We start from the raw sequence: 27,104 nt of genomic DNA on the forward strand, positions 1-27,104 counted from the left end.
TAGCAGAGGTAGGAAGGAAGAAAGGAAGGGGGGAGGAGAGGGAGGAGAGGAGGAAGGGGGAGAAGGAAAGGGAGGGAGAAAACAAAGAAAGAACAAGAGAGAAAATCCACTCAAGGTCAGTAGCCATCACAATGATTGATGTAAGTTACAATCACAATGGGATATTGGTGTATATGCACTGGATTGGCTACCATGACCGACAACACCAAATGCTGATGAGGGTGCAAAACACCTGGATCCCTCACAACAGTTGGTGAGCGTGTAAAATGGTGTAACGCCTTTGCACAACTGTTTGACAGTGGCTTATAAAATCGACCATATACCTACCCAGCAATTCTACCTCAGAGTATTTACTCAGGATAAACAAGAATACACACACACACACACACACACACACACACACACACACACACAAAGTGTACAAAAAGTCTTAAAGCCACTTTCTTCATAACAGCCCCAAGTGAAAACAACTCGTCCGATATCGAGGGTGGGTAATCGAATTGCAGTACACACACAATAGAGTACTATTCATCAATTAAAAAAAAAAAAAGATGCACCCAAGATCAGAGCACCTATATATATGAAGCAAGTACTAACAGACTGGAAGGGAGAAAATTGATAACAATGCAATAACAGTATAGGACTTCAATACCCACCTTCAACAATGGATAGATCATCCAGACAGAAAATCAATAAGGAAACACTGCACTTGAACTACACGTGAGACCAAATAAACCTAACGGACATATACAGAGCATTACACCCACAGCAGCAGAATACACATTCTTCTCAAGCACACACAGGACATTCTCCAGAACAGATCATATGTTAAGCCACAGAACAAGTTTTAACAAATTTAAGAAGACTGAAATCATATCAAGCATCTTTTCTTTTTTTTAAATTTTTTTTATTTTTTTTAACATTAACTTCTATTTGAGAGAGAGACTGTGTGTGTGCACACAAGAAGGGGAGAGGCAGAGAGAGAGAGGGACAGACAGAATCTGAAGCAGGCTCCAGGCTCTGAGCTGTCAGCATAGAGCCCAACACAGGGCTCAAACTCACAAGTCAGGAGATCATGACCTAAGCCAAAGTCAGATGCTTAACCGACTGAGCCACCCAGGTGCCCCTCAAGCATCTTTTCTGATAACATGGTCACAAATATGTGGAAATTATACAACGCTTTCCTGAAGAACCAATGTGTCAAGGAAGACATTGAAATGGGAAAAAAAAATCTTGAGACAAACAAAAATGGAAACCTAATATACCAATATACCTATATACCTATACCTAATATACCTATATACCTAATATACCTAATATACCAAAACCTATAAGATGCGTCAAAAGCAGTACTAAAATAAGGTTTATAGCAATAAATGCCTATGTTTAAAGAAGGAAAGAAAGAAAGAAAGAAAGAAAGAAAGAAAGAAAGAAAGAAAGAAAGAAATAGATAGATAGATCTTGGGCATCTGGGTGGCTCAGTCAGTTACACTTCCGACTCTTGGTTTCAGCTCAGGTTGTGACATCAGGGTTTGTTAGCTGAAGCCCCACAGTGCTTCTCTGTGCTGACAGTGCAGAGCCTGCTTGGGGTTCTCTCTCTGTCTCTCTCCCTCTGTCTCTGCCCCTCCTGCTCTCTTTCTCTCAAAATAAATGAATAAGCTGAAAAAAAGAAAAGAAATATCTCAAATAAACAATCTAACTTTACACATCAAGAAACTAAAAAAAAAGAAGGTAAAGGTATAAAAGAGTAACAAAGCCCAATCAGGGCAGAGGTAAACAAAGTAGAAATTGGAAAGACAATAGAAAAAAATCAATGAAATTAGGAGTTCTTTTGAAAAGAGAAACACTATTGACAAACCTTTAGCTACACTGAGAAAAACAGAAAGAAGGACTCAAATAAATAAAATAAAAAATCAAAGGACAGACCTTACAATCAGCAAAGGATCATAAGAGACTACAATGAATAATTTTCCACCTGCTGATTGGATAACCTAGAAGAGATGGATAAATTTCGAGAAATGATACAACCTATGAAGACTGAATCATGAAGAAATACAATTTATGATGAGACTAATAATGTGTATGGAGATTGAAAACTTCCCAATAAAGAAAACTCCAGAAGCAAATACCTTTATGGTGAATTCCACCGAACATTTAAAGAAGAATTAATCACAATGCTTCTCAAACTCCTGGAAAAAACTGAAGAGGAAGGAACACTTCCAAACCCATTCTTTTGAGGCTAGTGCTAGCCAGATACGGACACTACAAGAATAGAAAATTACAGACCAGGGGCGCCTGGGTGGCTCAGTCGGTTGAGCGGCCGACTTCAGCTCAGGCCATGATCTCGCGGTCCGTGAGTTCGAGCCCCGTGTCGGGCTCTGTGCTGACAGCTCGGAGCCTGGAGCCTGTTTCGGATTCTGTGTCTCCCTCTCTCTGTGACCCTCCCCCGTTCATGCTCTGTCTCTCTCTGTCTCAAAAATAAATAAACGTTAAAAAAAAAATTAAAAAAAAAAAAAAAGAAAATTACAGACCAATATCCTGATGAACACATATGTAAAAATCTCTAAGAAAATATTAGCAAACCTCATTCAATAGCACATTGAAAGGATCATACCCCATGACAAAGTGGGATTTATCTTGGAGACATAAAGCTGGTTCAACATACACAAATCAATAAATGTGATACCCCACATTAATGATTATCAGAAAGGAAGAAATATAAATTGTCTCTGCAGATGACATGATCTTATATATAGACAACCAGAAAGACTCCACCAAAACACTTTTAGAATAAATGAATCGGTAAAGTTGCAGAACACAAAATCAACATACAAAAATCAGTTGCATTTCTATGTGCTAACGATGAACTACTGAGAAAAGCAATGAAAAGAATCCCACTTATATTAGCTTCAAAAAGAGTAAAATACTTAGGAATGAACATAACCAAGGAGGTGAAAGATCTATACACTTAAAACTATAAAACAAGTTGGGACTACATCAGACTACAACGAGCCTGCCCAGAAAACAAAATCGTCAACGAAATGAGAAGACAACCCACCAAATGGGAGAAAATATTTGCAAACCCTACACCTGATAAGGGATGAATCTCCAAAATATATAAAGAGCTCCTACAACGCAACAGCAAAAAAATCAAACAAACTCATTTAGAAATGGGCAGAGGATTGGAAAGGGCATTTTTCCCAGGAAGACGTACAGGTGGCCAACAGGGACCTGACAAGGTGCTCAACCTCACTGATCATCAGGGAAATGCAAACTGAAACCACAATGTGAGACATCACCTCACGCCTCTTAGAATGACTATTATCAAAAAGATAAAAAAGTGTCGGCGGGGATGTGGAGAAAAGACAACCAATGTGGACTATTGGTAACAGTGTTTAACTGGCGCAGTCGCTATGGAAAACACTGTTCAGCTTTCTCAAAAAATTTAAAATCGAACTACCATATGATCCAGCAACTCTTACTTCTGGGTATTTATCTGAAAAAAAAAAAAAAAGAAAACGCTGATTTGTAAAGATATATACAACCCCCATGTTCACTGCAGTATGACGTATAATAGCAAAGATATGGGGGGAAAAACCCAAATTGTCACTGATGGATGATTTGATAAAAGTATGTGGCATATATGCACCATGGAATATTATCCAGCCCCAAGAAAGAAGGGAATCTGCCATTTGTGACAATGTGGATGGAACTCGAGGGCATTATGCTAAGTGAAATAAGTCAAGAGGGAAAGACAAATGCCATAGGATGTCACTTATATGTGGAATCTAAAAACAAACAAAAACAAGCTCATAGATATAGAGAACAGATTGGTGGCTGGCAGCAGAGGGAGTGAGATGGGGGAAGGGAGTCAAAAGATACAAATTCATAGTTATCAAGTAAATAAGTTATGGGGATGTAATGCACAACATGGTGACTACAGTTCAAAATACTGGCTCGAGGGGCGCCTGGGTGGCTCAGTCGGTTGAGCGTCCGACCTCAGCTCAGGTCATGATCTCACAGTGTGTGGGTTCGAGCCCCGTGTCGGGCTCTGTGTCTCCTTCTCTCTCTGCCTCTCCCCTGCTCATGCTCTGTCTCTCAAAAATAAATAAATGTTTAAAAAAAAATTTTTTTTAAATACTGGCTTGAATATTTGAACGTTGCTAAGGGACTAGACCTTAAAAGTTCTCATCATCAGAAAAAAATCCTGGGACTATGTATGGTGACAGATGTTAACTAGACTTATTACAGTGATCATTTTGCAATATAGACAAATATTGAATCATTATGTTGTACACCTAAGACTAATATGTTATACACCAATGTTTAAAAATCCCATGGAATTTTTCAGAGAAATAGATAAACACTCCTAAAATTCACATGGAACCACAAAAGACATGAAATAGCTAAAGCAATCTCAAGTAAGAAAAGCAAAGTTGGAAGCAGAAAACGTGCTGATTTCAAACTATACAACAAAGCTTCAGGGATCAGAACAAGTAAGGTATTGGTAACACACACACACACACACACACACACACACACACACACACACAAGTCAATGAAACAGAATAGACTACCCAGAAATAAATGCATGCATATATAGTCAGCTGAGTTTTTTACAAAAGCACCAAAAATAAAGAATGGGAAAAGGATAGTCACTTCAATACACGGTGCTGGGAATACTGGGTATCCACACACAAAAGAATGAAATTGGACCTTATGCTATACATGAAAATCAACTCAAATCTGATGAAAGAGTTAAATATAAGACCTAAAATCATAAAACTCCTAGAAGAAAACAGGCGAAAATCTTGTTGACATTGGTCTTGGCAATGATTTTTTGGATAGGACACCAAAAACGCAGGCGACAAAAGCAAAAATAAATAAGTAGAACTATATTAAACTAAATTAAACTATATTAAAGTAAATTAAACTATTAAACTAAATTAAACTATATTAAACTAAATTAAAAGTGTCTACACAGAAAAGAAAACTGTCAACAAAATGGAAAGGCAATCTACCAAATGGGAGAAAATATTTGCAAACCATATATGTGATAAGAGGTTAGCATCCAGAATATGTAAGGAACACTTACAACTCAATAGTAAAAAAAAAAAAAAAAAAAAAAAAAAAAAGTAAATAAATAAAAAATAAAGTAAATAGCCTGTTAAAAATGGGCAATGACATTTTTCTGAATAAGATACACAAACAGCCAACAACAATTATATGAGTAGATGCTCAACGCTACTCATCAGGGAAAGGCAAATCTAAACCACAATGAGGTATCACCGCACACCTGTTATAATGTCTATTAGCAAAAGAAAAAGGTAACAAATGTTGGCGAGGATATAGAGAGAAGGCGACCCTTGTGCACTGTTGGTGGCAATGCAAATCGGTGCAGCCACTATGGAAAACAGCATGAAGCGTCCTCAAAAAATCAAAAATAGATCTATCATATAATCCAGCAATCCTACTTTTGAGTATCTGAAGGCAATGGAATCACTATTTCAAAGAGTTATCTGCACTCCTACATTCATTGTATCATTGTTCACAACAGTCAAAATATGGGAACAACCCATATTGAAGTATCCATCCGTGGATAAAGAAGTATATATCTACATATATCTTTATATATAACTATATATAACCATATATAATGTATATAACCATAATATGTTATTCAGCCACAAAAGGCATATTATTCAGCCACAAAAAGGAGGAAATCCTGATATCTGTAATAATGTGGACGGACCTTCAGGGCATTATGCTAAGTGAAATAAACCAGACAGAGAAACACTAGTATTGTATGGTATCATTTACACGTGGAATCTAAAAGCAAAGTCAAACACGGGGAAACAGAGAATGAAAGTACTTGCCAGGGGCTGTGGGACGGGGGAAATGACAACATGTTGGTCAAAGAATGCAAACTTTCAGTTATAAGTTGAATAAGTTCTAAGGACCCAGGGTATATATAGCATGGTGCCTGTAGCCAACAAGGCTGTATTACATATTTGAAATTTGCTAAGAGAATAGATCTTTTTTCAATATTTATGTTGAGATGAAGGGAGAGAGAGAGAGAATGTGTGCATGCACATGAGTGGGGGAGGGGCAGACAGAGACGGAGACAGAGAATCTCAAGCGGGCTCGGCGCTACCAGATCGACGCAGGGCTTGATGACCTGAGCTGAAATCAAGAGTCAGAGACTCAACCTACTGAGCCACCCCGACACCCGTGAGAGAGTAGATCTTAAGAGTTCTCACACGCACACACACGCAAAGGCAACTGTGGGAGGTGATGAACATGTTTGTTAACCTGATTGCGGTAATCCTTCCACAGGTGTATATCATCACGCTGCACACCCGAAATACACGACAACTTTGTCAGTTACAGCTCAATAGAGCTGGAAAAACAAAAGAATCCTGACTTACATAACAATACGGTTGGATCTCACAGACATTAAGAAGACAGACACAAAAAGCACATACTGTGTGATTCCATTCATACATGAAGTCCAAAGACAGGCAAAATACGAATCTGCCGTGACAGAACGCTGCACAGTGTTTGCCTATGGGAGGAGAGGACTGAACAGGAAGGCGGGACTGATGGAACTCTCTAGGGTGATAGAAATGTTTTAATGCAAGTGCCAACAAACAGCAGCCCCCGGGCCAGATCCAGCCTAGCTCTTATTTTTGTAAATAGAATTTTATTATAACACAACCATGCTCACTTGTTTACATATTGTCAGTGGCTGCTTCTGTACTACTAAGACAAACGTGAGTAGCCGCAATAGAGAATATGGGACACAGGGGTGCCTGGGTGGCTCAGTCGGCTAAGCATCTGACTACAGCTCAGGTCATGATCTCGCGGTTCACGAGTTCGAGCCCGGCGTCGGGCTCTGTGCTGACAGCTTGGAGCCTGGAGCCTGCTTGGGATTCTGTGTCTCCCTCTCTCTCAACCCCTCGTCTGCTCATGCTCTGTCTCTCTCTCAAAAAATAAATGAATATGGTGCATAAAAGAATATGGTGCACAAATCCTAACATATTTACTGTCAGGTCCTTTACAGAAAAATGTCAGTTGACCCCTATCCCCTGTGTAACATACAGAGTTATATAATATAGCAAAATGGGTTGAATTACGTGCCCCCAAAAGATACACTGAAGTCTAACTCCCAGACCTCAGAATGTGACCTTTTTTGGAAATACGGACGTGACAGATGTAATTAGTTAAGATGAGATGCTGGGTGTCATTTTAAGAAGATGGCCATGTGCCGGCAGAGACATACGGGGAGAAGGCCATGTGATGATGAATACAGAGACGGTAATTATGCAGCTGCAGACCAAAGAATTCCAAAGACTGCTGGAAACCACTAGAAAAGGAGGCAAGGAAGGATTCTCCCTTATACATTTCAGAGGGAGCACAGCCCTGCTAACACCTTGATCTCAGACCTCCAGCTTCCAGAACTGGGAGACAATAAACTTCTGTTGTTTAAGCCCTCTCCTCCCACCCCCCCCCCCCCCGGTTTGTGGTCCTTTGTTACAGCGGCTCTAGGAAATGAATACACATGGTTACAGGTGTGTGTGTGTGTGTGTGTGTGTGTGTGTGTGTGTGTTTAAAAGCAGTGAATCTATATATATATACTCACTAAATATAGTGCTCGCGCTCTCTCTCAAAAATAAAAATAAAAACATTTTTTAAAAAAAGCTTTAAAAAAGTATAAGCAAGTAAGAGAAGCCTTACCAAGATAGGAGATTAAAGACCCAGACAGCAAAAAAACAGATTCAGCATGACATCAACCCACCAGAACCTATCGTTTCAAATTTTCTTCGAGGCAACTGCCCACAAATTTAGGTCTAAGAAGGATGGCAGAACCCAGAAAGTTACAGAAACAGATAAGAGTCATCAGATGTTTAAAAATGTTTTTATTTATTTTTGAGAGAGACAGAGACGGAGGGAGGGAGGGAGAGAGTAAGTTGGGGGTGAGGGGGCAGAGAGAGAGGGAGACCCAGAATCCAAAGCAGGCTCCAGGCTCCGAGCTGTCAGCACAGAGCCCGATGCAGGGCTCGAACCCACAGACCCTGAGATCATGACCTGAGCCAAAGTCGGATGCTTAACCGACTGAGCCACCCAGGCGCCCCAAGAATCACCAGATTTTTTAAGCGATGTCTAAACAAGATCTTTAGCTGTAGTGCTCACACTTAAAGCTGTCTGGAAATAAGCAGAACTCCAGCAACGAGGCTGTCTCCCAGTAACAGGTGGAATGCACACCAGATACCATGAAGGAAGGGCACGCAGCATGTCCGGCAGTCACCACTGTGGTCCAGGACAGATCCTTTTAGCTGGTTGACCTAGCAGCCGCTCCTAACCTCCCTTCTCCTTTACCATCCTTTACTCAGTGAAAAGCTAAACATTCTCTTTTCCAGCCTCACTGGCAGTTCGGGCTGTCTGTCCATGTCTTACCGCTCTGACCAGTAAACACTTGACGAGAAAGCTTCTGTTCTCAAACAGAGAGTCACAGGAGGCGAAGCTGTTGTGCCCTTGTCTTTTCCTTGACGCTGCAGATGTCCGTGTGATGCTAGTAGATGGCCATCTTGAGACCATATAGCACCAAACGTGAGGACAAAAAGCCAACAGCTACTTGTGAGAGGGGAGAAAGCTGAAAAAAGCCTGAAGACTTACGGGCATCGCTGTGTTGCTTCATCTGCTATAACCTGTCCGTTTTCAGATTTCTTATCAAATGACCAATGATTATCTTTGTGATTTAAGCCACTGTTCATCAACAGTTCTGTTACTTGCCGTTACTTAACTGATAAAAACTAACGATTTTATTCCTTCTAACTAAGACTTCCAGCAGGCAAGAGAGTTTAAAAACGGACCATGGAGGAAGCAGCGAATGAATTGTAAATAGACCGAGTGTTCTTCAAAGGCTATCAGTAGATTTAAGTCTACGTGTGGGCAACCTCTAGCATGAAAATATCAAAATAAAAGTAAAGCAGTTGGTAATAAAAGGAGGAAGAGGAGAAGAAAAAAAATAAGAATTGTTAACATTTCTTGGTGACTTTTACTAGGCTCTAAGCAATTTACAGGCGTTGCATTATCAACTCAGACGGGAACTATTGTACCATAACGATTTCAAAAACAACACCCTTGTATTCATTGCAGCATTATTTACAATAGCCAAGATATGAAAGCAGCCCAAGTGTCCACGATTAGATGAATGAATGAAGAAGATGAGGGGCGCCTGGGGGGCTCAGTCAGTTAAACATCCAACTCTTGGTTTTGGCTCAGGTCATGATCTCACAGTTTATGGGATCCAGCCCTGCATAGGTCTCTGAGCCAAGAGCACAAAGCCTGCTTGGGATTCTCTCTCTCCCTCTCTTTATGCCCCTCCCCTACTCATGCTCTCTCTCTCTCTCTCTCTCTCAAAATAAATAAGTAAACTAAAAGAGAGAGAGAGAGAGAGATGCATTATAATGGAATATTACTCGGCAATAAAAAAAAAAAAGAATGAAATCTTGCCATTTCAGAAAAAATGAACGGAACTAGAGGGTATAATGCTAAGTGAAATAAGCCAGACAGAGAAGGACAAATACCATATGATTCTACTTATACGTGGAATCTACAAAAAACAGAACAGAGGAAACAAAACAACACAGAAACAGACTCTTAAATGCAGAAAATAATCCAGTGGTTGCTGGAGGGGCGGTGGGTAAGAGGATGGGTGAAGTGAAGGGGATGAAAAGGTACAACCTGCAGCTATAAAATAAATAAGTCACCAGGATGTAATGTACAACATTTGGAATATAGTCAATAGTATTATAACAACTTTGTATGGTGACATCATAACTAGATGTACTGTGATCACTTGCAAATATTGAACCGCTATGTTGCACACCTAAAAGTAATATCATATTGTATGTCAACTACACTTTAAGGAAGGAAGAAAAGAAGGAAGGAAGGAAGGAAGGAAGGAAGGAAGGAAGGAAGGAAGGAAGTTAGGAAGGAAGGAAGGAAGGAAGGAAGGAAGGAAGGAAGGAAGTTGGAAGGAAGGAAGGAAGGAAGGAAGGAAGGAAGGAAGGAAGTTAGGAAGGAAGGAAGGAAGGAAGTTGGAAGGAAGGAAGGAAGGAAGGGAGGGAGGAAGTTAGGAAGGAAGGAAGGAAGGAAGGAAGGAAGGAAGGAAGGGAGGGAGGGAGGGAGGAAAGAAAAGAGTACCAACAAGCATGTTAGAATCAACCAAGTATCTAAGGCTGCTACCAAAATGATTTAATAAAGAAAATACTAGACTAAAAATAAGTAGACAAACATTCTAGTTTTGACACTACTACTCATGTGCTCTGTGAATTTGGAGAATTGCTTAATATCTCTGGGATGCTTTTTCTTCCCTTAAAGGCAAATGTTGGAGAAAATAATCCACAGGGTCCACTTGCGAGCTAACATCCTAATTTCCAAACTATCTGGTCTGACTCAAGCCATTTGGCTACATTTTTAAGAGGTCAGGAAATATTTATGAAACATCACGGTCATGTCAAGGGAGCTATAGGAATTGATTACCCCAGGCTCCAAACACTTGGCACAAATGGTCAGGGCAGGATAAAGAGGCTAGGATTGTGCCAATAAGAAGAGTAAATTCCTAAGTGCTCTCAACATGCTAAGACATTAACTTGAGGGGAGAATTACCATCCAGGTGAGAGGGGTCTGTTGCCACATCTGTCTAACCCGTGTTAATGACCAGAAACCATTTGTATTTGATTTGGGGATATCATGATGGTTTTGTGTTGTTTTGTTTTGTTCTTAGACAGCAAATTTCTCCCCTGAGTTAACATTAAAATTAGTTGACATCTTCTCAACACACCCTTTTTATTTAAAAAAAAAAAACAAAAAAAAAACAAAAAAGACAAAAGGCAAAGAGTGACTTGGGTTACGAACTGGGATGAGGTCCTGAGATGAAATATTCACACAGACAATCCACAAACTCAATGATCTTCCGGGCGGGGAAGCAAAAGTTGATTATTTGTGAAGCGGACTGTGAATAAATTGGAAAAAAACGAGCTATTCGAGCTGGAGACAATTACATGGATATGTATTTATGTTTAGCATCAGTAGTAAAATTACATTTTCTAGTGAATCTACAGCTCAGGGCTTTAAAATATAGATCTTTTAAAATGCAGCAAACAAAATTCCAAGGGTTACAAGAAATGTTTTATTTATAATGTTTGCATGAAACGAGACACGGTGCCCATCTGTCTCTTCCAATATATTTTCAAAACCAGATTTACGGATTTTAACTAGAAAACTAAAAAGGATGGTGTTCTGACTCCACGCCAGCTTCATTCAGTCTATTATCATATTTTTCTTCATTATAACCCGGCTGATACAATTACCACAGTACCCTTCACTTGCCGGCTTCATGCTGTGTCCCATTATGATGCATTCTTCCAAGGATGCACCCGGTAATATCTACGCCTTTCTCACCCCTTCCTCTACATTTCCACATACTTGGTGTGGTGGGAGAAAAGGGCATCATCAGTGAATGAAGGGCCAGAACTCTCATTACATGGCACCTCCTTCTTTGGAAAAAGACTTGAAGGAGAAAAATGCTCCTCAAAAAAGTGAAATTTCCCATTCACCCTCTATGGCTTCCCTTGCCTATTGTTTATACCCCTTCCCTCCCTCTAACTTCTCTTTTGCTGCTAGTTAGTTCCACCCTCTCATATGCGTCTCCCTTTATGGCTTTAATGACTCTGAACCTAGTTAAGAAAGAATCTCGTGTTCTTCCAGCAACCATCTTTGATCACGGGGTCCACTCTAAGCCAACGAGATGCACAGCAGCTACAACCACTGGCAAAACAACCTTTCGAAGGATTTTAAAAGTTTGTGATCATGGGTTTTTTTAAAAAAATAGATTGGAATCACTTTTTTAAAAAACGTCTAATTATTTATTTTGAAGGGAAGGTGTTAGGGGCAGAGAGAGAATCCCAATCAGGCTCCACATTCAGCACGGTGCCCAACACAGGGCTCGATCCCTTGACCATGGGATCATGACCTGAGTCGAAATCGAGAGTAGGACACTTAACCGATGGAGTCACTCAGGTGCCCCATGATCTTGTGTAAGTAGAGGCCCAGAGATCAGAAAACATCGGGCATGAGGAAGAACCCCAGAATCTCAGCTCCGGGCGGAGTGGGGGGTGATTCTTAGCTGAAATTTAGGCATCTGTAACTGTCATGTCTTTACCAAAGATTCAAAACAACTGAGAAATCTATGTATATCCGGATTCTTTGATCTACTCAGAGAAAAACAAAGAGCCATTTATTATATTTTATCACAGATTGGAGATGAGCTGAATAATTGAGCTGAAAATAAATACTGGTAACTCATACCTGTGGGAACTTAGGATATAATGATAAATCCTGCATAGGACTTCACATAGTCAAGATTAAGTATCGGCTGATTTAAACTTGTCACCCCAGCTCCCAAAAGACTAGTATGCTTCAGAGTCATTAGCTAGAGCTGTAGACCTCCAAATAATGAAAAGTGTCACCAAATATGGGGCACCTGGATGACTCAGTCAGCTGAGCATCTGACTCTTGATTTTGGCTCAAGTCATGATCCCAGGGTCATGGGATTGAGCCCCGTATCAGGCTCCATGTTGAGTGTGGAGCCTGCTTAAGATTCTGTCTCCCTCTGCTCCTCTCCCTGGCTCACATGCATGCTCTCTCGCTCTCTCTCTCAAAACAAATTTTTTTAAGTGTCATAAAATTCATTTCTAAAATGCATGGGGAATGAGATAGGATCTGTAATAAATGGCTGGATAAGTAAATGGACAAATTAAGGAATAAAAAAACCCGTAAAACCTGTAAATACCTAGAAAGCAGGTATTAGTTATCCTGCTATGTTCTTAGTACAAATTTGTTGACCTGCAGGACAAAATGCCACAATGAGGCCTAAAAAGCAGGAACAGAATGGAGAGAAAGAAGTTTTTGAGGATTTACTACGTACTAGGTGCTAATCTCTTCATCTTAGTTCCGAAACAACACTGGGGTCATTCTCATTTTTACACATTTTATATTTACTTCACACATGAGTAAACTAAAGTTCAGAGAGTTTAAATATTAAAGTACCATTTATGTACACAGACCTTCACACACACACACACACACACACACACACACACACGTTATCTTTGATTCTTACAATCTGACCAGGAATGTATCATTATTCTATTTGAAAGACAAAGAAACCGGGGTCCAGAAAGATCAAGAAATTTGTCGCAGGTCACACAGCTATGAAGCAGCACAGCCAGGGTCAGAATGAGAGCAGGAGACGGCCCAGCAGTGTCCCTGGCTTCTGGCCCTTGTTTATTACCACCATTCTCCAACACAGTCACAGACTCACCAGCGAAAGGGCGATCTACAGAGAGCAGACCCACAGATTCCAGGCTGACTGTGACCAGGCAGAGGGCAAGAAACCCGTGGAAAGGCCGAATCAAACAGCGTGCATTTTTACAGCCACTGTTCAAAGCCTTGCTGCATATCTCTTAGCTTTCCAAGACTCCCCTGAGTAAAAACAGGGTCATCCTTGCCTACAAAGGATGCCATGAGGATATGTGAGATGTCTACCAAGAAAGTGCTTCAATATCTTGTCGGTTGCATTCAGACCGACCATTTGTCACTTCTTCCAACAGCGACCATTGACGAGAACACTCAGAGACAGGAGGCGTCTCTCTGCACCGGCAACACGCACAGCCCTGGTGCTCTGTGTCCAAGCAAGAACTGGAGAAAAGGAGACCGTGCAATTACAGGAAAAGCAAACTACAGTTAAAAAAAAATGCTGACAAACAAAGATACAAACTAACTAAGTAGGGCTTATCCCAGGAATGTAAGGCTTGTTTAACATCCAAACATCAAAAATAAAGGTAATTGACCATTTCAACAGAATAAAGCGGAAAACCGCTCTGTCATTCCAGTTAGATGCAGGAAAAGCACTGGACAAAATGAAAAACCTATTCATGACAAAACCTCAGAGCAAACCAGGAATAATGGGTATTTTCCTCCATATGATAAAGCCCACAGCTAACACCCCACTTGAGGCTTAAATACTGAAGGCTTCTGCTCCCCCCCCCTTAAAATTGGGAACAAGTCAACAATGCCCGTTCTCACCACTTGAATTCGCCTTGGGACTATGGGTCTTAGTCACTGTGATAAAGGCAAGAAAAAAGAGAGAGAGAGATCTGAAAAGAAGAAGTAAAACTGTCTCTCTTTGCAGATGATATGACTGTTTTATATAGAAAATTACAAAGCATCTACAAAATAACTTTAGAACTAACCAATGCATTTAACAAAGTCACAGAATACGAGGTTCACAGGAAAATTCAACTGTATTTCTATATGGGAGTGGGAGAAGATGGAAAATGAAATTATAGAAACCAATTCCATGTTGGTAGTGAGAAAGAAAGAAAGAAAGAAAGAAAGAAAGAAAGCAAGAAAGAAAGAAGAAAAGAAACATAAGGTCCATCTAACCAAAAGATATGCAAGACCTCTAAATTGCAAACTTCAATTTAAGATTATTTAGGTTCTGAAAAAATCTAGATAAATAGGGACAGATACCATCTTTATGGACAAATACTACTCAGTGTTGTTAAAAGTTTAATTCTTCCCAAACTGACCTACAGATCTAATGCAATTCCTATCAAAATTTCATCAGGCTCTGACACTGATACTAATAATTTGGATTCCATATAAATATGAAAATGCTAAATATCTACAAAAAGCCCAAGCAATTTTGTGTAATATTTATTTATTTATTTTGACGGGGGGAGAGGGGGAGAGAGCACAAACAGGGGAAGGGCAGAGAGAGACAGAGAGACAGAGAGAGGAGATCCCAAGCAGGCTTCATGCTGTCAAGAACAGAGCTCGATGAGGGGCTCGATCTCATGAACCAGGAGATCATGACCAGAGATGAAGTCAAGAGTCAGGCGCTTAACCAACCGAGGCACCCAGGGGCCCTGAAGCAATTTTTTAAAAAAAAGAACAAACTTATCTCAGCTGAGTTCAGGATTTATTTTAAAACCACAGTAATCAACAAAGAAAAAAAAAGACAAACAAAAAACCAGACTCTTAAATACAGAGAACAAATTGGTGGTTGCCAGGGGGCGGGCAATGGGTGGGGGGATGGGTGAAACAGATAAAGGGAATGAAGAGTCACTTATCCTGACGGACATGGAGCAATGTATAAAATTGTAAAATCATTACATTGTACACCTGAAACTAATGTAACACTGTATGCTAATAATACTTCAATTAAAAAATAAAATAAAGTAAATAAACAATGGATGGAGAACCTGAAAAAATATATACAAGAATTATAGATCACTGGAATAGAATTAAGAGTCAAGGAATAGATCTATACACATATGTAATCGTTTGATATTCTACAAAGGTCCTAACATAATTCAGTAACAAAAGACTGGTCTTTGTTGGTTAGTTTAATAAATGATGCTATAATAATGCGCTACGAGGTATTTACCCAAAGAATAAAAAATACTGATTTGAAGGGATACATGCACCCCCCAATGTTTATAGCAGCACTATCAACAATCGCCAAATTATGGAAAGAGCCCAAATGTCCATCGACTGATGAATGGATAAAGAAGATATGATATAAAAAAAAAAAAAAAAAAAAGAAAGGGGCGCCTGGGTGGCGCAGTCGGTTAAGCGTCCGACTTCAGCCAGGTCACGATCTCGCGGTCCGTGAGTTCGAGCCCCGCGTCAGGCTCTGGGTTGACGGCTCGGAGCCTGGAGCCTGTTTCCGATTCTGTGTCTCCCTCTCTCTCTGCCCCTCCCCTGTTCATGCTCTGCCTCTCTCTGTCCCAAAAATAAAGAAAAAACGTTGAAAAAAAAAAAAAAAAAAAAAAAAGAAGATATGATATATATACATATAACACACACACACACACATATACGGATGGTTATATATACACATACATACCTACAACGGAATATTACTCAGCCATAAAAAAGAATGAAATCTTGCCATTTGCAATGACGTGGATGGGGCTAGAATGTATTATGCTAAGTGAAATGAGTTGGAGAAAGACAAATACCATGTGATTTCCCTCATATGTGGAATTTAAGAAACAAAACAGATGAAACATAGGAAAAGGGGAGAAAAAAGAGAGAGGAAGACAAACCATAAGAGACTCTTAATGACAGAGAACAAACTGAGAGTTGATGGAGGGAAATGGGTGGGGGGTGGGCTATATGGGTGACAGGTATTAAGATGGGCATTTGTGGGGCACCCGGGTGGCTCAGTTAAGCATCTGACTTCGGCTCAGGTCATTATCTCATGGCTCATGAGTTCGAGCCCCACATTGGGCTCTGTGTTGACAGCTCAGAGCCTGGTGCCTGCTTCCGATTCTGTGTCTCCTTCACTCTCTGCCCCTCCCCCGCTGATGCTGTCTCTCCTTCAAAAAAATAAACATTAAAAAAAATAGAGGGGCACTTGTGATTAAAAAAAATAGAGGGGCACAGGGTATTGTATGTAAGTGATGAATCACTAAATCCTACACCTGAAACTAATATTACACTGTATGTTAACTAGCTAGAATTAAAATACAAACTTGAAAAAGGAAAGAAAATCAATAAAGGACACTGGTAAAGGTGAAAACTAAAATCAAATAAATGATGCTGTAACACCTAGATATCCACATGAAAAACAAACAAACATTGACCATTATTTCATATCATAAATAAAAATGAGCTCAGAATTGACTACAGACCCCAATATAAAAGCTACAAACCATAAAGCACTAGAAAAAAGTAGGAGAAATCTTTATGACTTTGGGATAGACAAAGATTTATTAAACACAAAAAGCATAAATCATACCAGAAAATAATGATACATGTGCTTTAGGAAAATAAAAGTATTAGCACTTTAAAGGTCATTGTTGAGAAAAATGAGAGGGCAAGTCATAGATTGGGAGAAAATATTTGCAACATGTACATCAGACAAAGGTTTTAGATCTGGGATATACAAAGAGCTCTTTTTTCCAAGTTTATTTATTTTTGAGAGAGAGAGACAGCAGGAATGGGGAAAGGGCAGAAAGAGAGAAAGAGAGAGATTCCCAACCAGGCTCCCGGCTATCAGCACAGAGCCTGACGCAGGGCACAAACTCATGAAACTGAGATCATGACCTGAGCCGAAACCAAGAGTCAGACGCTCAACTGACTGAGCCACTCAGGCACCCCTAAAGAGCTCTTATACTTAAATATAAGAGAACAGGGGCGCCTGAGTGGCTCAGTCGGTTGGGCGACCGACTTCAGCTCAGGTCATAATCTTGAGGTTTGTGAGTTTGAGCCCCGCGTCGGGCTCTATGCTGACAGCTCAGAGCCCAGAGCCTGCTTCGGATTCTGTGTCTCCCTCTCTCTCTGCCCCTCCCCTGCTCACGTTCTGTCTCTCTCTGTCTCTCAATAACAAATAAACGTTAAAAAAAAATTTTTTTAAAAGAGAACCTAGTAAAAAATTGGTACAGACCTTCACAAATGAAGAAATACAAATAGTCAACCAGTAGACACAAGAAAAGATGCAGGTCATTAGGGAAATGAAAATAAAAACCACAATTACATGCCCACTCCACCCCCAGTGGAATGGTTAAAATTAAAAAGACTGATAATTTCAGTGCTGGCAAAGATGCGGAGTAACTGGAAATCTCATACCCTAATCACAGGAATGTAAAATGCCACAACCACTTTGGAACACAGTTTGGCAACTGGCGGAAGGTTAAAAATCCACCTGCCCTACAACCAGCCGCCTTAGCCCATTTGGGCTGCTGTAACAAAAATACCATAGCCTGGGCGACTTACACAATAGAAAAGTCCTTCTCGCAATTCAGGAGTCTTGCGGTCCCACAGTGAGGTGCTGACAGATTTGGTGTCTGGTGAGACTCCACTTCCTGGATCACAGATGCCCATCTTCTTGCCGTGTCCTCACACGGCAGAAGAGGCAAGGAAGCTCTCTGTGCTCTCTCATAAGGGCACTAATCCCAACCAATGAAGACGCCATACTCAAAACACAATCGCCTCCCAAAGGCCTCATCTCCAAATACCTTCGCATTGGGGATTAGGTTCACAACATATGAATTTTGAGGGGACGCAAACACTGAGTCTATAATACCACCTATTTTTAGTTGTTGACTCAAAAGAAATGAAAACACATGTCTCTATCAAGACATAAACAAGAATGCTTTATTTGGCATCCGTATATGGCTAAAAAATAGCCCGGTTGTGGCATATCCATCCAAGAGAATACTACTCACCAATAAAAAGAAATGACCTGTGATAGGTAGCAAAATGGATGAATCTCAGAATAGTTATGCCCAAAGAGGCCCGAAGCAAGAATAAATACCACATGATTCCATTCATGTGAAATTCCGCAAAATGAAAACTAATCTGTAGTGACAGAATGCAGATCAGTTGGGAGCAGGGATCAGGGCGTATGTTGGAAGGAATGGATGGCGGAGAGCAGATGGAAGTTTGGGGATGTGATGGAAACCTCTGATGTCTTCTTTACTGGGGTAGTTTCATAAGTATATAATTTATCAAACCTCATCACATTGCTTTAAACCATTTAAAAATTTTTTTAACGTTTTATTTATTTTTGAGACAGAGAGAGACAGAGCATGAACGGGGGAGGGGCAGAGAGAGAGGGAGACACAGAATCGGAAGCAGGCTCCAGGCTCTGAGCCATCAGCCCAGAGCCCGATACGGGGCTCGAACTCACGGACCGCGAGATCGTGACCTGAGCTGAAGTCGGACGCTTAACCGACTGAGCCACCCAGGCACCCCTGCTTTAAACCATCTTAAATGTGTGCAGTATAGTGTATGGAAACTACATCTCAATATATTTTTTAAAATAATAAGCCAGAGCAAATTGAGAATAGGGTGAGGGGACAAGAAAGCATTCCATCTAAGGAACAAGACGCTTGAGGAACATAATCACTGCCACCAGGTATCTGGTGGGCCATCAAATGCAAAAGTCTGATTCTGCACTGTCTCATCACAAGGTCCAGGACAAACTGGTGGAATCTGAAGGCAGCAAACTTCATCTGCAAATAAGAAACAGATTCCTAACCCAAAAGAATAATCCAAAGATAAAAGTGGTCGCCATGCTGAAGAGGGAGTTTCTTGGTGCTGGAGGTATTCATGGAGAGGCAGGGCAGACTGGGGTTTTGTAGAAACATTTTGGGGAAGGTAGAGGCAACCCCTAAGACTTCTTCCAACTGGACGATTCTAGGATTCTGCAAGACTAGAAGTTCCCTGTTGTTCGATGCTGGTATAGAAAAGCCCAAGGTTACACCATCTTGCTTTACACCGGGTGATTTTCCCCAAAGAAAATTAAAACATCAGGATAGAATTGAGGAGGAACTTTCTATCCTCTCTATTTGGCGTCTGACTCCCCTGCTTTCCTTTGGCAGAGGACCACTCTCACTGAAGAGAGATGGTTTTTGATTTTGCTCCTCTCCAAAAGCGCGTATCCTCGTGAATAACATGCCTGAAGTTAGCATAAACCCTGGTGACCGAGTGGAAACACCTACTGTGATTCAGCGTGGCTGACTCGCAAAGTCCTCCTCATCAGACATCTAACTCACACCTTCGTCTCCTGCTGTGTTGGAGGGATGCATGGGTGTAATCGTTAAGCATCAGGACAAAACTACAAAAACCGTAAGAACTCATTCATGCATGCGTGCATGCATGCATTCATTCACCCGATGAACATGTCAGCATTTTGATGTATTAGGACACTCTCTTCCCTGATCTGTGTGGGCTCTTCTCATTGTTATTTCCAGGGCTTCACCTGACTTAGGGAGGAGGACATTCATAGAAGGAGACGCATTTTAGGAAGGGAAACAGAAATAAAACCTCACAGGCTGCCCCAGTAGGCCTAGCCCGACACCAGTGTTAGACTGATACATAGCTCAGGGTCCCCGTGGGTAATTTCTTATCATACTCGACAGGCTGGGGTTCATCCTATCGGCTAAACTCTATATGAAAAATGGGACACTGCCTGGAGATTTGACCCCACTGTCGCAAACAGGACTCCAGCCACCTAGGCAGCCAAGCTGTTTGCTCTTTCTCGCTCTAGCTCTCTCCCTTGGGGACAGGTCAGTCTTCACGAGCACCTTCACCGGGTGCCTCGCAAGGGCAAAAGAAGGAACCTGCACCAACCCAACCACCTGCTTTCCAGCCACCTGCTCTCGCGAGGAGAGGGAAGACCTACCTCATTTGGTCAGTAGCTTGATCTGCGGGTTTTTAATTTCATCGATCGCGATGGCCCCAATTTGAAAGCATAATAGGGAGATGTGTTTGCATTTAGCTCTTACAAAAAACGTCCTGAAAGTGCAAAGGAAAAATCCGTAGGGTAGTCAGAGGGAGAATGAGGGCCCATGCGTACCTGGCGAAGGAATATTCGTGAACCCTTGAAGAGTAAGCAAGGGACAGGAAACAAAGGCAGGGTCAGGCACAAGAAGAAAGACCCCTTTCCAATAAATCAGAACAGGACCCAGTCAGCACTGAGGATTATTTAACTCTAGATTAAAGGGAAATCCTGAAAAAGAAAAGGCAGTGGGGGGGGGGGGGGGTGACTGGGTGGCTCAGTCAGTTGAGTGTCTGACTTTTGCTATTGGCTCAGGTCATGATCTCACGGTTCATGAGTTTGTGGAGCCCTGCATCAGGCTCTGTGCTGACAGCGTGGAACCTGCCTGGGATTCTTTCTCTCTCTCTCTGCCCCTCCCCTGCCTTGTGCTCTCTCTCTCTCTCAAAATAAATAAATAAAACACTTTAAAAAAAAAAGGCAGTGGGAAGTGTGACAGTAAAATCTTTGTGTGAGAGATCACGTTGAATAATGTCCAACACAGGGGCGCCTGGGTGGCTCAGTCGGTTAAGCGTCCGACTTCAGCTCAGGTCACGATCTCGCGGTCCGTGAGTTCGAGCCCCGCATCGGGCTCTGGGCTGATGGCTCAGAGCCTGGAGCCTGCTTCCGATTCTGTGTCTCCCTCTCTCTCTGCCCCTCCCCCGTTCATGCTCTGTCTCTCTCTGTCTCAAAAATAAATAAAACGTTAAAAAAAAAAAAAGAATAATGTCCAACACAAATTAACTGTAATTACTAATTTGAAAATGGGTTCACTGACATATTCTCGTTTTAATTTTTCACATGGTTAGTGTCTTTTAAGCATTATCATAGATGTCTATTTCAACTAGGGGTTGTAAAACTCATTTTGTCAAATTTAGAGTTCATTAAAAGATAAACCGTGAACTCTAAAATGCTTTTATCTTGTATTTTATATCAAATTTGTTTGACAAATCTGAAGTCCGAGCTTTCCCATGTTTTAATATTGCTTTTGCCTTTAGGCATCATGACTTACTTTAAGAGACCCAACTTTGGGGCACCTGAGTGGCTCAGTCGGTGAAACATCCGACTTCGGCTCAGGTCATGATCTCACTGTTCACGAGTTGGAGCCCCACGTAGGGCTCTGTGCTGACAGCTCAGAGCCTGGAGCCTGCTTCAGATTCTGTGTCTCCCTCTCTCTCTCTCTGCCCCTCCCCCACTCACACTCTGTCTCTGTCTCTCAAAAATGAATAAACGTTAAAAAAAATTTTAAAGACCGAATTTGACATAAAATACGGTTTTCTTCACAACAAACAAGAACCTAAACGACAATTGGTAAGTTCTTAGATTAAATTAACAAAGCCAAGATTTAGATATTTTCTCAAGTATAGGTAAGATCTTAGTTAAACTCAGGCTTCAGACAGACTACTCAGGTAGAAAAGTGATCTGGATTGGAAATCCTTTAAAATAAATTCCTCATTATGATTTTCAAGGGCACTCAATAACAAATGAAAGCAGATAAGAAAAATATTCTATTTATATGTCTAACCAGGACAGCTCTGGAGACTAAATAAATTTCATGGGTAATTAATATCCTTTGCATGAAGACTAATATGCCTGAGATTAAAAGTTCTTTTTCTTGTTTAAGTTTATTTATTTTGAGAGAGAGTGTGTGTGACAGGGAAGGGTCAGAGAGACAAAGGGAGAGAGAGAGAATCCCAAGCAGGCTCTATGCTGTCAGTGCAGAGCCCAACACGGGGCTCGATCTCACAAACCATGAGATCATGACCTGAGCCAAAATCAAGAGTCGGATGCTTAACTGACTGAGCCACCCAGACACCCCCAAAGGTTCTTTTTCAAACGACATCTAATTTTCTGGAACATCCCTACTCTGACTCAGAGGGATGGCTGGCCCTGGTGAACACATTTGTCCCAGAAAACCAAACAGGTCAAGGTACGGGCAACAATTTAAGGCAAACAATTTAAGGCAGACCCCAGTTTCCATCAACTGAAACTGGCAAGTTTTCTAACAGAGTCTTGTCTCATTGGACACTTGAGGATAATTGAACTTATTGCCATGGAAATTAAAACTTAAGTGGAAAACGAATACCCTCTACATATACGCATATATGCGTGTGCACACACACATTGTGTATGTAGATGTAGTTTCCAAACATGCTCAAAATTACAGAGATGATAAAATGAATCCCCACATAGTCATAATCCGGATTCAATCATTTTTAAGATTTGGCCACATTTACTTCATCTGTCCTTTTAACCTCTTTTGTGCAGAAACACTGCAAAGCACATGTCGGGTATCGTGTCATTTCACCCCCACCTACATACTTCAGTGCACATCTATTAAAAAAACAAACTTCTTCTTACATAACCGTATACTGTTATCACCCTAACAAAATAAACAAGAATTCCTCAGTATCAGCTAATTCCCATGCATAATTCCATCTCCCTGATTGTCTCATGGGCATTATGTTATACGACCACATCGGGATACAAACAAAACAAACCTGTCTTCTAGAACCAACCACCCTCTCCCCTGCTGCCCCCTCTTTTCAAGGCGTTTTAATTTGTTACAGAAATTAGGTCAACTGTCCTGTAGTCCCACTGCAAAATAATAAGAAATAATATTGGTCTGTGACCCCAGTTCCTGCTAAGATTGATCTTTGACCCTGTTCCTGACCTAGACCTCCTAAATCCCACGGCATTTCCGGAGCGACAGGAGGATCTTTTGTTCTAACGAGGCGATTCGGGGTGAGCTCCTGGATGGGGGCTGGCCCCCAGAAAGACCAAGCCATGATTACATGTTTGGAACTTACAGACCCACCCCTCATTCTCTGAGGAGGGGAGAGGAGCTGGAAATCGATCGTGCCTATGTGATGAAGCCTCCATAAAAATCCCCAAACTACAGGGCTCGGGAAGCTTCCATTAGTGAACATACACACATGCCAGGAGTGGGGAGGGGGGGGCATACCTCAACTCCATAAGGACGAAAGCTTCTGCCCTTGAGACCCTTTCTAGACTCCACTGTCTATGCCTCTTCATCTGGCTGTTCGTCCGTATTCCTACCATATCTTTTATCGTATAATCAGCTGGTAAATGTGTTTCCTGAGTTCTGTGAGCTGTTCTAGCAAATTACCGAACCCAAGGAGGGGATCATGGGCACCTTGATTTGCAGCTGGTCAGGCAGAAGTACAAGGGACAACGTGAGACTTGCTGGCATCTCAAGTGAGGGCAGTCTTGTGGGACTGAGCCTTTAACCTGGCATCAGACACTAACTCCAGGAAGACAGTGTCAGAACCAAATAGAACTATAGGGCACCCGGGTGGTGTCGGAGAACTGGTCAATGTAGACACATGCATCTGGTGTCAGAAGTGTTGTGGGTGTTTGGGGCCTGTAAAGGACAGCAGCAAGCTTGTCCTGGTCACCCAAGAAGACTGTGTGATGTTATTTAGCTAATCTCTCTGTCCCTCATTTTTCCTAAAAACAGAAGTTGGCCTTAGGGGCGCCTGGGTGACTCAGTCGGTTGGGCATCCAACTCGATTTGGCCTCAGGTCAGGATCTCACGGTTCATGGGACTGAGCCCCGAGTCAGGCTGCATGTTGGCAGGGCAAAGCCTACTTGGGTTCGTCTCTCTCCCTCTCTCTCTCTCTGCCCCTCCCCGGCTTGTGGTCTCTCTCTCAAAAATAAAAATAAGGAAACTTTAATTCTTCGGAAAATTGAAAAAAGTACAATATAAAATAAAAAAAATATGCTGGTCTAGAATGAGACACGTATCACCAGATAAATACAAGAGAATGTGATGTGTTCTAATACTGCTATAAAAATACAGATGAGTGTATGATTAATCTCAGAGACAAGGTCAATATGAGTCGGGCTTTGAACAATAACTGAAACGCAGGGTTGATGTAAAGAAGGAAAATACTTTCTAGACAGGGAGACCAGCTCCTGCAAAGGCAGGGCGATGTGACAACGGTACAGACAAGAGCTCTAGATTTTGTGTGGCCGGAAGAGAGAACGCATTTGCAAAGTAGCAGAGAAAGGTTGGGTGGGGCCGGGTGGGGAAGGCACTGAACCTCACGACAAGGAGTCTAGACATTAGCATTGGCTGCAGGGAACCTTCAAGGTTGCTAAGCAAGAGTAATACGGTCAGAGCTATGTCCTAAGAAGAAAACTCGAGGAAAAGGGGGGCGGATGAATAAACAGAGGGAGAAAGAAAAAAGATGAGTTTGAAGCCTCCTATCATCCACATGAAAAACAATGAACCCGAGCGGTATCCCTGAATTTGCCAGTTAGACAAAAGGAGGCAGAAATTAAATCCAGATGCATTTCGAGGGTGAAACATACAGGTCTTGGTGACAGGAAATGTGAGAAGTGAGGCAGGAGGACAGAGGAGGACTCTGAGGGGTGTGGCCGTAAACAGGAAGTAGTTGAAATGCAACCGCATTTACTAACTTGCCAACTCAGAGTGCAAATCGATTAAGAATTAATATTAAGCGTATTTGCAAATAGGCAAGTCAGAACAAACACCTCTGCAAAATAAACTCCTCAGGATTTCTATTTTGAAAATACATGCAGGGCAACTGACGCTTACAGCCTATTTTTAAATTTTAATGTTCCAGCCGTAGTAAATTATGAATGTCCAGTCTGCCAGGATGCCATCCCCAGAGTCGAAGAAGATTCCCAAATTTGAGGGATAGGTTGCCTAGCAACCAGAGTCCCCTGGAGCCGAGAAACACTGACATATTTTCCCCCAGTGAAGACTTTCACAAGATCTAAAACAGGAGCAGAGGGAAATGATCATTAAAAACTGACCTTATGACTCCGGTTCAGTTAAAGAAAACTGAATTTGCTCAACCAGCAGGGGGCATCCCATCTTTTCTAAGGAACCTTTCTAAAATCCTCAGGGCGTGTGAGTACCCATTTCCCATCCTTGGCTAATCCCAAGGCTAATCTCTTCTCAGTGGTACAACCCCAGAGGCCCGGCAGTCAGTTTTTCTATGGTCTTCCCCAAACAGACAAACCTAATCTTGCTGAAGACACAGGTTCTGGGTACTGATTTGAATCCTGGCTCTGCCCCTTACTATCTATATGGCCAATTGAGTAATTCTTCAATGTCTCTGTGCCTCAATTTCCTCCTCTGTAAAATGGAGAGAGTAATAGAACCTTTCCTCATAGTGTTGAGAGCATTTAAGTAAGTTAATATATTTAAAGGACTGGACACATGATTCTGGCACACAGTGAGCACTCAATAACCCTTGGCTAGGATTAGTATTGCTTATTACAGGTGTCTTCTACTATAAACGGAGAGAGAAACACATTGCATTGGTTATACAAATACGGGATGATATTCTGGCTCTCTCTCCACTGCCTCCTACCCGTCCATTCCACTTTGTAGTAAAATATTCCTCCAGAGTCCCAAAGAAAACGCAGGAATTGTCTGAGAGTTCTATAGCTGGTAGGAGGATAAGGCAGCCAGGAGGAAACACCCAAGGCATCCGTGAATGGATGTGAGAATTTGCAGCCTGTAGGTAACAAGGTCACCGGAGTCCAAGCAGAGAGCCTCCTCTCCCGCAAAATGCATACCAACACGTAAAAAGAGGGAACGTTTGCTGGAAATGCTAAAGACTGCCTTAAGAGGAAAGGAAAAGAAGAAAGGAAGATGGGTTGTGACAACTAAGCAGGTGGGGCAACAGCAGGGAATTTTCAGGATTGCTCAGGAAGTTTTCCTGGAAAGATCCCCAGATGAGCAGAGGAGGGCACAGAACTCACCCTCTCAAGACCCATAAGCCCAGTTCTGTATACAGAACGTGCCCTCCAAGGATGCCCATGTCCTATGAATATGTCACCTGCCATGGCAAGGACTTTGCAGATGTACTTCAGGACCTTGGATTCTCCTGGGTTATCTGGGTGGGTCCAATGTAATCACAAGGGTCCTTCCTAAGAGGAAGGCCAGGACGGTCAGAGGAGGATTGCATGACACGGAAACAGAGTCAGACTGATGCAGGGCGGTGAGCCAAGGACCCCGGGGTGCTTCCAGAAGCTGGAAAAGGCAAGGAACAGATTCTCCACTAGCACCTGCAGAAGGAGCACAGCCCTGCTGACCCACCTCAGACCTCTGGCTTTTAGAACTACAAAATAATAAAAATGTGAGGTTTTAAACCACTGCACTTGTGGTCATTGTTATAGCAGCAATAGGAAAGGAATACACAGTGGAAAAGAGGAGGAGCTTAGCTGCAAAGTCCACATGCACCCCCAGAATATGCAAGAAGGCAGAGCAGAAGCTTGCAAACCAAAGAAATTCAAGTACCATCTGCTAAAAAGTGACGGGCGGGGACGGTGTTCGCAAGATGAAATAGAACCAACTGAAGCCTGACAGAATTTGGCAAAAGGATGTGATTGTTTTCGTCAATTAGGAATTGTAAGAGGGTATTATTATTACTTATTGTTATTATTACCACTGCTCCTACTAAAACTAGTGTTACTGTTCTGCTTTCTGTGTGGGGGGTGCGAATTGTAAGGCTCTGAAATGGACGAAAAGGATTCCCAGGTGTCTGGTCTGACACATTTTTCCAGGTTTTCAGTGTTCCGTCAACTTTGAGCTATTATACAGTCTATAATTTGCAGGAAACCAATAATAACGCAAGAGATTCTCATCCACAGAAGTACAGATTAGCAGTACCCTGTAGAATGTGATCACGGCCCAGGGGGT

The 27,104-nt window shown here is 41.7% G+C and overlaps 1 protein-coding gene across 4 annotated transcripts in view; it reads right to left on the reverse strand.

Annotated features, from left to right (window-relative positions):
* CALN1 (calneuron 1) overlaps positions 1 to 27,104 on the reverse strand; it is a 536,504-nt gene that overhangs the window by 302,453 nt on the left and 206,947 nt on the right. The window lies entirely within an intron of this gene.

This window comes from Puma concolor, chromosome E3, assembly GCF_028749965.1.
Source record: "Puma concolor isolate L17-30 chromosome E3, mPumCon1.1.hap2, whole genome shotgun sequence".
Lineage (NCBI taxonomy): Eukaryota > Metazoa > Chordata > Mammalia > Carnivora > Felidae > Puma > Puma concolor.